The sequence below is a fragment of the Camelus ferus genome, chromosome 9 (assembly GCF_009834535.1).
Source record: "Camelus ferus isolate YT-003-E chromosome 9, BCGSAC_Cfer_1.0, whole genome shotgun sequence".
In the NCBI taxonomy this organism is placed as follows: domain Eukaryota; kingdom Metazoa; phylum Chordata; class Mammalia; order Artiodactyla; family Camelidae; genus Camelus; species Camelus ferus.
Window position 1 is genome coordinate 64,447,673 of NC_045704.1, and position 12,710 is coordinate 64,460,382.

The following is a 12,710-nucleotide window of genomic DNA, read 5'->3' on the forward strand; positions in this document are numbered from 1 at the left end:
GGAAAAGCAGCCCCAGAGAAGTGTCGTCACCTCTCTGACAACACTCTCGGAAAGTCACGGATGCAACAAGAAAAAGGTGATTCTCACACCCCAGCACACGTGTCTCTTTTGCACTCCCTGTGGGAGGTTTCGCCGTGAGCAGCAGAAAGGGGTGCTCTCGGAAGAGGGGACTGAGCAGCGGGGAGCAGGTGTAGCAGGAACGGCGCGTTACGCAACCACAGTTCAGGGAGCGGCCCGTGCGGAGTGGCGGCTGCCTGGCAGGCGTGGTGCCAGGTTCTTCACCTGCGCTGTTTCACTTCATCATCACAGCAAACCTACCCAAAAGACATTGCTTTCTTCCTTTTTATAGGTGATAAAACTGAGGCCCCAAAGGGTCACACAGCTCATGAATGGTAGACTCAAATTCAGAAAGAAGTCTGCCTGATTTCCAAGCTCAGCCTACTTCCTCAAGAGACCAGGGCCCTTCGGAGGGAGTGGGATGGTAGGCACGCCTATATACCGACGGGAGTGTAACTGGTTTCGACTTTTAAAAGAGATATTTAGCAGCATCTGTCCCAATGTTAAGTGCACACACCATCAGGGTCAGCGCAATCACCTTTTTGGAGTTCGCCCTAGAGAGGCACTTTCACAAGCACACAGCGATATAACGGTGTTCATACCGTCATGGTTTGTAAGAGGGAGAAACTGGAAACATGTGTCCATTAATAGGGTATCCATCAATATCGGTCAGATAATTTATGGCAAAAGCATACAATCAAACATGCTGCACTCATTAAAAAGAATGAAGTAAATCTCTGTGGACACATGAAAAGATCTTCTCAATATTGTTCAGTTTAAAAAAGTAAGTTGCATGAGAGCACAGATTTGTACGTGTGGTGGGGGTACAACCCTCTTTGCAAAAACGGGAAGGTCTAGAAGCACACACAGCGTGCCGCTGTGGACAGGAACTTCCAGGGAGTGGGACGAGGGTGGATCTTGGTAGAGTGGGGAGGGGAACTTTTATTTTTCACTTTGTACCATTCTAATTTGATTTTTTTCTAATAAGCAAGTATTACTTTCCTAATACAAAAATAATTAAAAGAAGGGCCTTTGTGAACTTAGAAAATAATGGAAGGTTTTTATAACACAAAAATGAAGTGGGTCAGGATCTGTTGAAGAATAAAGGGAAGGCAGATGATGATTAAGGAGCTAATGATTGCCAAAGGTCATGGATGTCTTCATGGTGATTGCCAAGGCAGATTCACAAAGAACTTCAGCATTAGAGAGAGTGCACCTTGAAAGCAGAAGACCAAAAAGGAAGCTTGCCGTGATATTTTGGATAACTTGTCAAACCAAAGTCCAAATGCTTTGCTAGTCTCTCACCTTCGCCCGGGCCGGGAATCCCCAGTGTGCTGACTGCTTCGTCTGCACAAAGCAGGAGCAGCGGGAAGGAAGCCGGGCAGGCAGCCCCGGTAGGAAGAGGCGCTTCCCGCACCGGAACTTGGCTGCGTCAAACCCTTCTCCTCTCAGGATGCTCGGGGGCCGTCAGCGACAGCTGCAGCCCTCTCTGCATGGAGATACTCTGCCTCTGATCTGGCGTGGAGGCAGACTGCGTTTGCCTGGCTAATCCAGCCATTCACTGGAGAAATGAGAAAGGCCCAGGCTACCCATATGTGCTGTAGACGCCAAAAGGAGACGAGCAACCAACAGGGGTTTTCGCCACCACGTTTTCTGATAGTGTCAACATGGCCACTAGTGCTTCATTAGTTTTCCTTGCTCTAGGCTGAAAGGAATTTCTGCTGAGTGCATATCTCTGAGATGCGTCTGACATCTCGAGCACTTTCTGAAGAAGACATGACTGAACTTTTCTGCGTAGAAATACGGGTCATCTGCTTTTTAATACTCCTATTCTCACTATTTTGGCTGTCAAAGCCACCACCTGCACTCTCCCTCACAGTGACGACGATGACGGTCATTCATCAGGGCTTGTCAGGACTCAGGCGTCATTTTAAGTGTTTTGCAGATCAGCTACTTTAATCCTCATCGTAACTCTGCGAATTAGGTACCGTTATTACTTCTTTTTGACAGACGAGGAAACTGAAGACTGAGGGGGTCAAGCAACTTGCCTAAGCAGTAGAGCTAGGATTCAGAGCAGGTCTCTCGCTCCAAAGCACATCTAGTAGCCACATGCTGCACTGCATCACGGCAAAGGTGGCAGTCTGTCTTGTAGGAGACAGCAGGGCAGGGAGTCTGTCTGAGCCTGGAGCACCCCCATACTCTCAGCTTTCTTGGGGGCTCTTCCCTGTCCTTGGCTCCAGCTCCCCTCCAGGGAATTCTCAGATCACCCCTCTTCACACGGGGCCCCTCCACCCAGAACTCTCAGCCTCCCTGCTGGGGAGCCATGCCTCAAGGCTCGAACTCTTCTTCCATCAACATGAAGCCACATTGATCTCTTCCACTGCTAGCAACTTTCGCTTTTGTTGGCAGCACCGTACAGTTAGCACGTATTTCTTAATATCCTATTATCTAATGATCTGAATCACATAACTTAACATGTTCTTACAGTCGTGCTGCTTCCCCAGGCTTCGGGGACATGTCAGCCTCCTCTTAGGCTTCATCTCATATTCTCAGCCCAGTTTTTATTCCAGCGTTTGCTGCAGCAGCCAGCTGTGCCCAAGGAATAACCAGACAGGGGTCTTGTCTTAGCCGGACCACGAATCTATTACGCTCTCTTGCCTGAGCACCTCTGATAACCCAACAGGATACCTGCAGGAACTGGCTCCTCCTTGGGATATGGCCTTGCCTTCTTTGCCTTCAGCGCTGTTGCCTGCACCAAATCTGAGGGTTTAGATTGCCTTCTTTACTGCTCTGGGATCCCACACAACACTGCCTAGGGGTAAGGGATCCATTTTACGCTAAGAAGTGTGACAATGGGCATATGGCAAGGAGACTGATTGACCTGACAACTTCATCACCCAGAGGTGGCCAGCCTGGCAGAATAACGCAGCGGCCTATGGCAGTCTCAGTCAGGGCGCTAGTTTGGCCATAACACCCTCCAGGGCTGGACGTGCCCTCCAGCAAGCGGTGAACACACAGGAGCAACAGTGCGACTGGCTAATAGCGAGAGCGGTGGGTCCAGAAATCGGTGGGTGGAAATTGGATTGGTTCCTTTCACCATCATTCTTGGTGACCCAGTTGTGCAATTTTTTATTAAGAGCAATTGACTCTGCTTACTATGAGGAACCGGAGTTTCTCATGCACGATGGAGGGAGCAGAGCAGAAGGGAGCATGTCCATGAATCCAGGCTTCAGGGGTCACCTCCTGGCGAGACCTCCATGCCCGAGGAGAACTGTAAAGGGAAGTGCAGCTCCCTCAGTCCGCCCCTGGGGACGCGGGCCTCGGGCACCCGGACTAGAGCGAAGCCCAGACCAGCCGAGGTGCTGGCAGAGAGAGAGAGGAAGACGTAGAGGGAGCGGTGGAAGACGAAGATGATAAGTGGCAATCACGGCCTTGAGACCAGCTGGAGTGGTGGGGACGGGGCTCGTTACATTCCCTCCCCACCTGAAGTCTCGAAAGCTCTGTAAAGGAAAATAAAGCAGAGTAAGGAGACAGAGACTAGCGGGGGGGTGACGGAAGAGAGTGTTCACGGATGCTTTCTCTGATGAAGTGACATTTGAGCAGAAGCCTAATGAAGGCAAGGAGCAAGCCATATGGGCGCACGGGGGAGAGTGTTCCAGGGAGAAGCAGCAGCAAGTCCAGAGGTCGCCAGCGAAGCTCGCTTGGTGGGTTTGAGGTTAGTATGGCAGGGGGAGGGCGGGGGAGCAAAGGAGGGCGTGCAGCCCAGGTCATGAAGGGCTTTAGCAGGAGGACCTTGGGTTTCATTCTGTGTGAGACAGGCAGCCGCTGGCAAATTGTGAGATGTTGTGATGCACCTTACGTCGTATCAGGCTTCTTGGTGCTCCGTGAATTGGCTGTAGGGGGTCAAGGATGGGTGCAGGGAGATCAGTTAAGAGACAAGCAATAGAGTGTTTGGATCTCGTTTAAGATGGGTTTTCTGGGTGCGCAGAGCAGAGGTGTGGGGCTGCCCAACACTGGGTCTTAATCGAGAGTGAGGTTACTGTTCCCCGGGGCTGACTTTAAGCTACTCCTGAGCAAAAAGCCAACTCTCCTGCTTCTGACAAATCTTCTATAAGGCATAACACAGCCCAGCAGGTCTAGTGGTGATGGCTCAGAAGAAGCCTATGATTCTGTGATTAAAACATCTATTCAGTCTTTGCTAAGAATTCATAGAAATAATGTCTCTCCATTGAAAAACATAACTTAGATGTAGTTCCCAAGATCAGGCCTGTCATTTTAACAGATACCCTGGCCACCTGCCACAGAGTGTGTTCCTTGCTACACACAGATCTTCTTTCATTCTCATAACAACCCTGGAAGATGGGCCCCTCTGTGCAAGCTTAGATGAAGCAATAGGTACTTGGGGGGCAGTACTGAGTAAGCTGCCCGTGGTCACTAGCGAGCGAGGGACGGCGCCCTGGATCTGCACCAAGGGCTGCTCCAGACCCCACGCTCCGCAGGAACAGTTCTGAATCGCTTGCCGTGGAGAACACCAGGGAGCACCCACGTCCTTGGGGGGCCTAATCTCATTTTTATAATCTTTCTGGTTCTTCTGATTAAGAAAAACAACGAATATTAACAGGAAGAACTGACTTTTTTTTTTTAAAGTTTCACTTGCCTGGAAGGAAATAATGAAGGGAGTGATCCTGCTTGTTTACTAAGCTCTCCAAGGTCAGAATGGTCCTTCTGCTCCTGGGAAGTCATTTGGTCCAACGGCAAGAGTGGGCGGGCGCTTCATTCTGAGCCCCTTTCGTGGCGTCTGTGGCAGTTATCTTGCTGTGGGACTTTATCCCCTGCAAAGCCACAGTGCTGCCTTATTCCTCCTTAAAGCAAAATCATTAGTGCAGCTGCATCACAGAGGAAGGAAGAAAAGAGATGTGTGATCTGCCCATGAAACAGAGTCGTCGCCTGACACGAGCTCAGCCTTTTTCATGTGCTGGCTGTGAGCCTGTCCTCATGCTGGGGCGGAGAAGCTCATTACTGCTCACAATAACCAAGAAGCAGGGCTGGGCAAAGGGGACAGGGAGACCAAAGGCCCAGAGTGTCCCACCAAATTGGACCCTGGAAAGTCTGACGCTGGGCCATCTGCTGGAGCGCTCGGCAGCCACTTGCCTTTTACAGTGAAACTGCAGGGACAAAGGTCACTCTGGTGGACTGGAGCATCGCCCAGTGCTTGCCAGTGGATAGTAGGGTCAAGGGGTAGGTGGCCACGTGGCAGAATGGGTGCAAACACAGCAGACACTCATTTGTCCAGTTTTGAGGTTTTGTTGAATCTGTAGCGCTCTGAGAAGCCTAACAAGTGTCTGCAGCTCAGACAATCTTTCAAGGATTAAACGCTGTCTCTCCCTTTCACTCCCCCTTTCTCTTCTCTCTCCTGGCCGCCCTCACTGTTTGCATGGATGAACTTCAGCCGCAGGAGCTGGTGCGCCCTGCCTAAATGCCATTTCAGCATGGACGTCCCTGGGTGCCTAGCGTCCTTGCCTAGATTAGCGTGTCAGTGGCATATGGCACAAATGGCCTGTCGTTCGGCTGAGTCAGTTTAAAATATCTGCCAGGCTGCTGACTTCTTTGGCGTCATGCCACGTGGCCCCAGCGTTTGAGGAAGGAGAGCAACATCGTCTGAAAATTAGAGTGAATTTTCTTGGGCAAGAGCTGGAATCTGGCTTCCTGCTTCTGCCCAGTTCTCTCTCCCTCTTCCCCCTGGTATCTGAGCTAAAGAAATAAGCACACCTACCGAGGCTGAGCGCCTGTGACAAAAGATGGTTTTGAGAACAGCTTTCGTTGTACTGGTTCCTTTTCTGGCCCCACATCTTGCTTTTGTTCCTGTAAAGACTACCTAGCTTGTGCCTTTCAGACATTGTTGCATTTGATCCTCTTAAAAGCCCCAGAGTAGGTATTAGCTCCATTTTGCAGACAAGAAAACGGAGGCTCAGAGACATTTAAATATGTTGCCAAAGCACACGACAAGAAAGTGCCAGGGTAACAGGGCAAACCCAGGTGCATCCGACCCCACATTCTTTTCACCCTGTTAGGCCCGTGCGGAGACTGCTGTCTAAACCGACACGGTGCCCGCGTCTAAGCGTCTCCAGGGAGGGGGCGGTTTTTACTGCAGTTCAATGGGCAGAGCTCACAGTGGTCAGCGTCTCCGTGGGTGCTGTCAGCAAGTGCTCCTGGCTTCTTCTTGTCCAAACTCCTCGTCTGCTCATCTCTCAGTGTGTTTAATGGAGTGTCATTGTTACTGTTCAGTTGCCTGATGGGTTTCTCGCTCCTACATCCAAGCGATGAAGCGATCCTGCTGTCCTGGGGATTACCCCCCTCGATGAGTGAGGCCCTCAGGACTGCAGCCAGCTGACCTGCAGGCAGAGAAGGGGTCAAAGGCTCCTCCAGCTCAATTTGGATTGATGAACCAGAATAATTCTGGCAGCAGGGCTCAGCGATCTTTCTCAAGTTTTGTGTTTGAGGTGGTGTTTTGGCAATTTTTACTTAAATACTCTCTCATCCACCCTAGGCATTTGAAAATCGCTCTCTAGCACCTAGATTAGTTGTCACCGCAACACCACACAATCATCAGGGAAGGGACTGCGTTCACTGGCTACTCGTCCCTCCTCTGTGTTACGCTTTGCAAGGAACTTTCACTTGAAACGTCCCCCAGTTCTTTATTGTCGTCAAAATTCTGTGCCCACGTCGGAGCCCTGCTCAGTTCACCTCCCCAGAGAAACCTCCTCCCGATCGGTCTACTCCGCTGATGGATTCTTTACTCCAAATTCCTTGCAATGACATTAGTAGCACTTAAACTTACCTAACTGTTTACTTGAACAGGTAATATCATACGGCCCAACATAGGAACATATATAGAGTGTACAAATAACAAAGTGACAAGTGAGACTTTTCGTCCCAGTTCCCCAGTTCCCATCTCGGAGGCACTCTGTGGCCAGGTCCTCTTGCCTCCTTCTGAGCCCTCCAGAGAGATCTTAATACGTGGAAGTATATACGCTTTAAAAACTTCATCAACAACGTATGGGACTAAGTGTTAATGTGCAGCAGTGGTTCTGTAAGAGACACCGTGTCAAGGACTTCATACGGATTCTTCCACTGAATCCTCCCCAAACTCTGTGAGATGGGTACTCATACGTATTTTACAAATAAGGAAATGGAAGCTCAGAAAAGTTAATTCACTTTGCCCAGGATCACACAGTCACGACGTGGCAGAGCTGGAATTGGACCTCAGGCCGTCTGACTGCAGAGCGCAAGCTCTTCACCGCCACGCCACAGGCCTTCAAACGGCTCTCGCGTGGCCTCACACGCACATCAGGTTTTTCAACGAGACTGAAGGGCACTCAGGGAGAAACGAAGTGTGGTGTCGTGGAAACAAGGTGCACTGGGGGATCAGATGCTGGTTCTGGAACTTACTAGTGATGTGACCACAGGTAAGTTTCCTAAACTCTCTGATCTCTGACTCCTTATCCGTAAAGTGGGAAAATGCTAATCTCAGAGGAGGCGGGAGTGTTGGAAGGATGAGGGGAAATGAAGAGTGCACAGCCCCTGACATAAGAGGTATTCTTAAACAGTATTTACCTTATCAAGAGCTGTGTCTGTCTCAAAAATACATTTGCCAGTTTCAACTGCCCTCTGCAGAGCAGGAAGGAAACAGCCAGGTGGTGTTCGGCATGATACAGATCTAGCTTCTTGGATGGTGGGCAAATCCCACGCAGAGGTCCCCGAGATTAAATGCAAGGGACCTCATGCCCACGGGGCTCACTCAAAGGGAACAGCTGGCCATTTGCTGGCTGTTCAAAGAAGTACAGGGAATGGTACGGAAGACTGGCCTTGTCTGCATCGTAAACCTTCTCCAAGGCCAGCAAACAGAAATGGAGTGTGGAGGTAAAGAAAGACTGAGGAAATACTCTTAGGGGCTTTGCCGGGAGCATTCTTTGTCCAGATACCCTCCTGGTAACTCCTTCACCTCCTCAGGGGTTTCTCCTGACCCGCAAACTGCCCCCACGCCAACTTGAGTTTTAATTTTTTCCATAATACATTCACCATCTATCATATGATGCAATTATCCTGTTTAGAGCATGTGTTTCCATTGTCTGACTTCTCCAGAGTGCAGCTCTCTGAGGGCAGGAGTCTGTTTCTCGCTCGCTGTCCCAAGGACGGAAACAGTGCCTGCGCCTGGTAGGTACTCAGCCAGGATTTGGTGGAGAGATACATTTTTCAGATGAGAAAGCTGCGATTAAGTGACTTAGCAGAATCAAGACTAGAACTCAAACCCGCTGTCTTTCCACTAAGTCAGTTTTCAGGACAGAGGAGCCCACGTCTAGGATTCGGGAACGATCGGGCCCCTGAGGAATCCAGACAAAGCTGGAAACAAGTGCACAGAGACAGAGTGACTTAACCACAGAAGTCATAGCAGGAGGAGCCCATAGCTGTGGGTGGCTGTGTTGATTTTTTTTTCTCAAAATTTTGTTTAAGTACCTGAGACTCTGCTGTCAGTTTATCTAGTGAAATAAGATTCATGATCAATGTGTGGAGACGGAAATTTCAGACCTCATTATACACACACTGCAGATTATTCCTTTGCTGTCACTGCGGCATTTGACACGCCAGGGAAAACAAAAGGAAATCTGTCTCAGACGCCCCTTTTAGCTTTGACAGATGTGGAAAAGCACGGGTGGGGGTGCTCATTTTTGGTTGGATGTTAAATGTGAGCATGTCCAGAGATGCAGCTGGAGAGCTACCCCCAGCTCACGTTCAGGGCTGAAGGCCCGGAGATGCACTGAGTCTGGGGGCAGGACAGCCCCCTCCATCCCCACTTCTTCTTCTCTCGAAAGCAAAGGAGGCACTCCGCCTGCTCCCAGGCCAGCCTTCCACCTGAGCTTTTGGTCACATCCCCTTCCCCCATCACTCACTCCCTCTTTCACGAATCTCAAGTCCGTCTTTTTTCCCACAACGTGCAGACACGCTCAGTGCTCCTCCGTGCCAGAGCAAGACAATGAGAACCTTCCAATAACCTCTTGAGTCAGTTAGTGACCTACTGATGTGCACAAGGCACCCTAAAACAGTGGCTTAAAGTAACAAGCGTTTTTTCTTACTCACAAGTTGATGGATCATCTGGGCGATTCTATTGACCTGGGCCAGGCTCGGCTGGCTGGAGCTGGGCCTGAAACACTGGCTGCACGTCCTGCCGAGGGTGCCGTCAGGGGGTGGGTCGGCGGGGCAGGCTGGTCACAAGTGATCTCACTCACATGCCTGGCCATTAGCAGGTTATTGGTTATGGGGAAGCAGGTGACTGGGCCACGGGTCACTTACCCAGCAGGTCAGCACAGGCTTGGTCTCACAATGGCCAAGCAGGATTTTAAGGCAGAGAGAGCAGAAGTCCACAGGCCTCTGGAATGGGCCACAGTATCACTTCTGCCTCATTTTCTGGCAAAAGCAAGTCAAAGGCCAGCCCAGGAGCAAGAAAAGACTCCATTTCTTAAAAAGGAGCTGCAAATGCACATGGCGAAGGGTGTGGGTTCAGGGAGGGCGGCAGGATTAGGGTTAGTTTTACAGTCAGTACTTTGTCTTCATCCTTAAGCTTCTGTCTCCTCTCCTTCGCATCCACACTTGCAGAGGGGGCAGCCATCTCTTGCTCTGCCTGGTTCTTTAGTGACCAGTCACTTCTCAGCCAAAGTGACCTCACCTTATTTTCACCATCTCCCTTTCGATGAAACTGCTCTCTTTAAGGACAACAGTATCTCAAACAGCAACGACTATGAACTACCTTCAGCTTCCATCTTAAACTCACTGCACAACCTGGGTGGTCATTCCCTCCTGCCTGAAGCTCTCCTTGCTTAACATCTAAGACTGTCTCCTGGCTCCCTCTCCCCTCTGACTACCCGCTCAGATTCCTAGGCTGGCTCCTGCCCCGCTCTGGCCCATCAGCATTAGTGTTCCCTATGTTTCTGTTGCCTCACTTATTTTTTTTCTTCTCATGATAAACTAAACTCTTTCTGGAATCTAACCGTGTCAGGTGGATACCAGCTACGTGCATCTTTATTCTAACTCGTCTGTTGACTCCAGGAATGACGTGTCTGGCCCACTGGATATCGCCCCAGGCTCCGCAAAGGCACCAGATGTCTAAAACTGGGCTCAGCCTTTCTCCCAAGTGTGTTCTGCCCTCACTTTGTCTGTTAACAGGTTTGCAGTTCTTTCAACCCACTGAGCTAGAAACTGAGGACTCTCCTTAACTGTTCCTGCCCTGGGCTCCCTACAACTCGAGATACTAAAATGTGTCAACTCCACCTCCGAGGACCCCCTAGTCCCACCCCCTATGTGTCCTCACTGCTGCGGCCTGGGCTCGGGCTCTCGGCCCTCTGCTGCCCAGACCAACGCTGGAGCCTCCCGCAGGCTTCCCCGACCCCTGCCGCCAGAGGTCTTTCTGAAACACAAGTCCATGTTACTCCTCTGCCTCATGCACTTCCACTGGCTCTTTCCTGCCGAGATAAAACCGAAGCTCTTCGTATTAGTTAGTGATTAGTTGCAAAAAAATTAAAAGGGAAGAAAGAAGGACTGAAAGAAGGAAGGAAGGAAGAGAGAAAGATGTATTCGATCTGATTTAAGAAAAAGAAGATTTATTATAAAGAAACAGAGATGGAGTTTGGGTGATTATAATGTGTCAATGTCATTTCATGTTTGGCAAAAAATGTACCATGCTGCTGAGTGATGCTGATAATGGGGGAGGCTATGCTTGTGGGGGGGCAGGAAGTAAGTGGGAAATTTCTGTACCTTTTTCCGATTTTGTGTATCCCCCAATTTAAGGAGAAGTTAGACTGAATTCCGCCACTGAAGCACAGAGGGCAGCAGGAGGCAAAGGACAGAACTACATCTGGGGGAATAACACAGAGGTGCAGTGCAGAGCGATGAGGCACTGCTTTTAGGGACGGAAGAGGCAGAGCTGACATGGGTGGCAGTGGTGGGAAAACTCCTTATTAAAATAATCATTATCTGAGTTCCTACGTGACAAACTTAATTAGCTGAGAGAGGCTTTCTTGAAGTCAATGAGAGTGATGGTGGGGAACCATCTGAATCGTGTGTTGTGCCCTGTCTAAATTCCTGACCTACAGAATTAGTGAGCATAATGCTTGACTGTTTGCAACCGGTAAGTTTTGGGGTAATTTGTTACACAGACTTCATTCTTGGAACACATCTATTTTCATAAATTTTAGTTTCATTTTCAAGATAAGGTCCTGTCCAAACTTATTTTTTTTAACTACCATAGAATTTGGGAAACCCATTTTAAATGAATTTACTTTCAGTGACCATTTTCCAGTATCAAATACCCTGCAATACTCTGCAGGGAACCCTGCCTCGAGGCCACATGGCTCTCTACACCACCGCAGGCAGAGAGATCAGTGGGCCCAGCTGCTGGGATGCCTGGGGAGTTGGGGGGGCAGAGGTGAGCCTGGGTCATTTGTAGCAGGCCTAGGACTCAGGGTTAAATGATTCCAGATTGGTGGTGTGAAAAGAGGACAGCATTCAGTGCGAGATGGTCCTAGGTTCCAAATCCCGCTCAATTGCTGTGTGATAGTAGGCAAGTTACTCAGCTTCTCTGAGCCTCAGCCCCCTCAGCTGTGCTATGGGGCTACTCAGTCTCACTGTACTGGGCTGTTACGGGGCTTCCAGGTGATAATCTATGTAAGTTAGCCACCAATGTTAGCTTCCAGTCCTACCTACCATGAGACCCACTTTCTATTAACGCAGGATAGGATTATTAAAAAAACATTTTTTAAGCCTAATGAGAAGAAGCAATGTTCAGGTTTCCCAGTTCCGGTCCTTTCTTTCTCCATCACACATTTCACCTTCTCATTTTACTCCTCTAAGTGTGCAGTTCCTTTTTATATAGCTAGGCTTGTGATGGCAAGTAGGTTCCATCCTGGGTGACCTCCAGTGAACTGCTTGGACCCTCCTGAAGAATTCCAGGCCTGCACCCGGGCTCATCACAAGATGACCAAGACCCACTGACGTCTGTTTGGGAGAGATGAGCAAATCATTACTGCTCACTTTTTATCAAGTCTGCTCGTGTTTCTCCACACGTACTCGTTGTTTTCTCACTTCTCACTCCCCGAGGTCTGTAACTTTTCTAGAAGCACGGAGACTGAGTACAATCCAGGGCTTATAGACCCCTGATGGGTTTTTTTAGCTCTTTCTATGTTAAACATAGTGCTGGGCAGTCACATCTGGCCTAGGTCACGCAGGTTGTAAGTAGGAGAGCCAAAATGGAAAGCCAGATCTCTCTGACCTTAAAGCCAGAGTTCTTTCCTTAGCAGGCTGTCTCCTCCTCAGTGTCAACAACGTCTCAAAGTCGTTCTGGATCAGAGCAAGCCAGGGCCTGTTCCAGGCACAGGGACAGAGCATCCTTTCCCACCAACCCCAGGGCACTGAGAACTCACAGCAGGAGGGGCTCCAGGGCAGAGCCTCCCCAGCCCCGAAGGTGCAGCGCAGAGCAGTGGGGGAGCAACAGGCAGACCAGGTTAGAACCCACTTACCTGCGGGGTGACCCTGAGCAAGCAGCTCACCCGCCCTCGTGGGCAGGTTCCCCGTATCCTGGAACTAAAATGAGAACTGCCGACTTC

At 49.9% G+C, this 12,710-nt stretch overlaps 1 protein-coding gene across 8 annotated transcripts in view; it reads right to left on the reverse strand.

The window, feature by feature from the left end:
• Nucleotides 1-12,710, reverse strand: part of BARHL2 (BarH like homeobox 2) — a 113,937-nt gene that overhangs the window by 55,610 nt on the left and 45,617 nt on the right. The gene's annotated exons all lie outside the window — the stretch shown is intronic.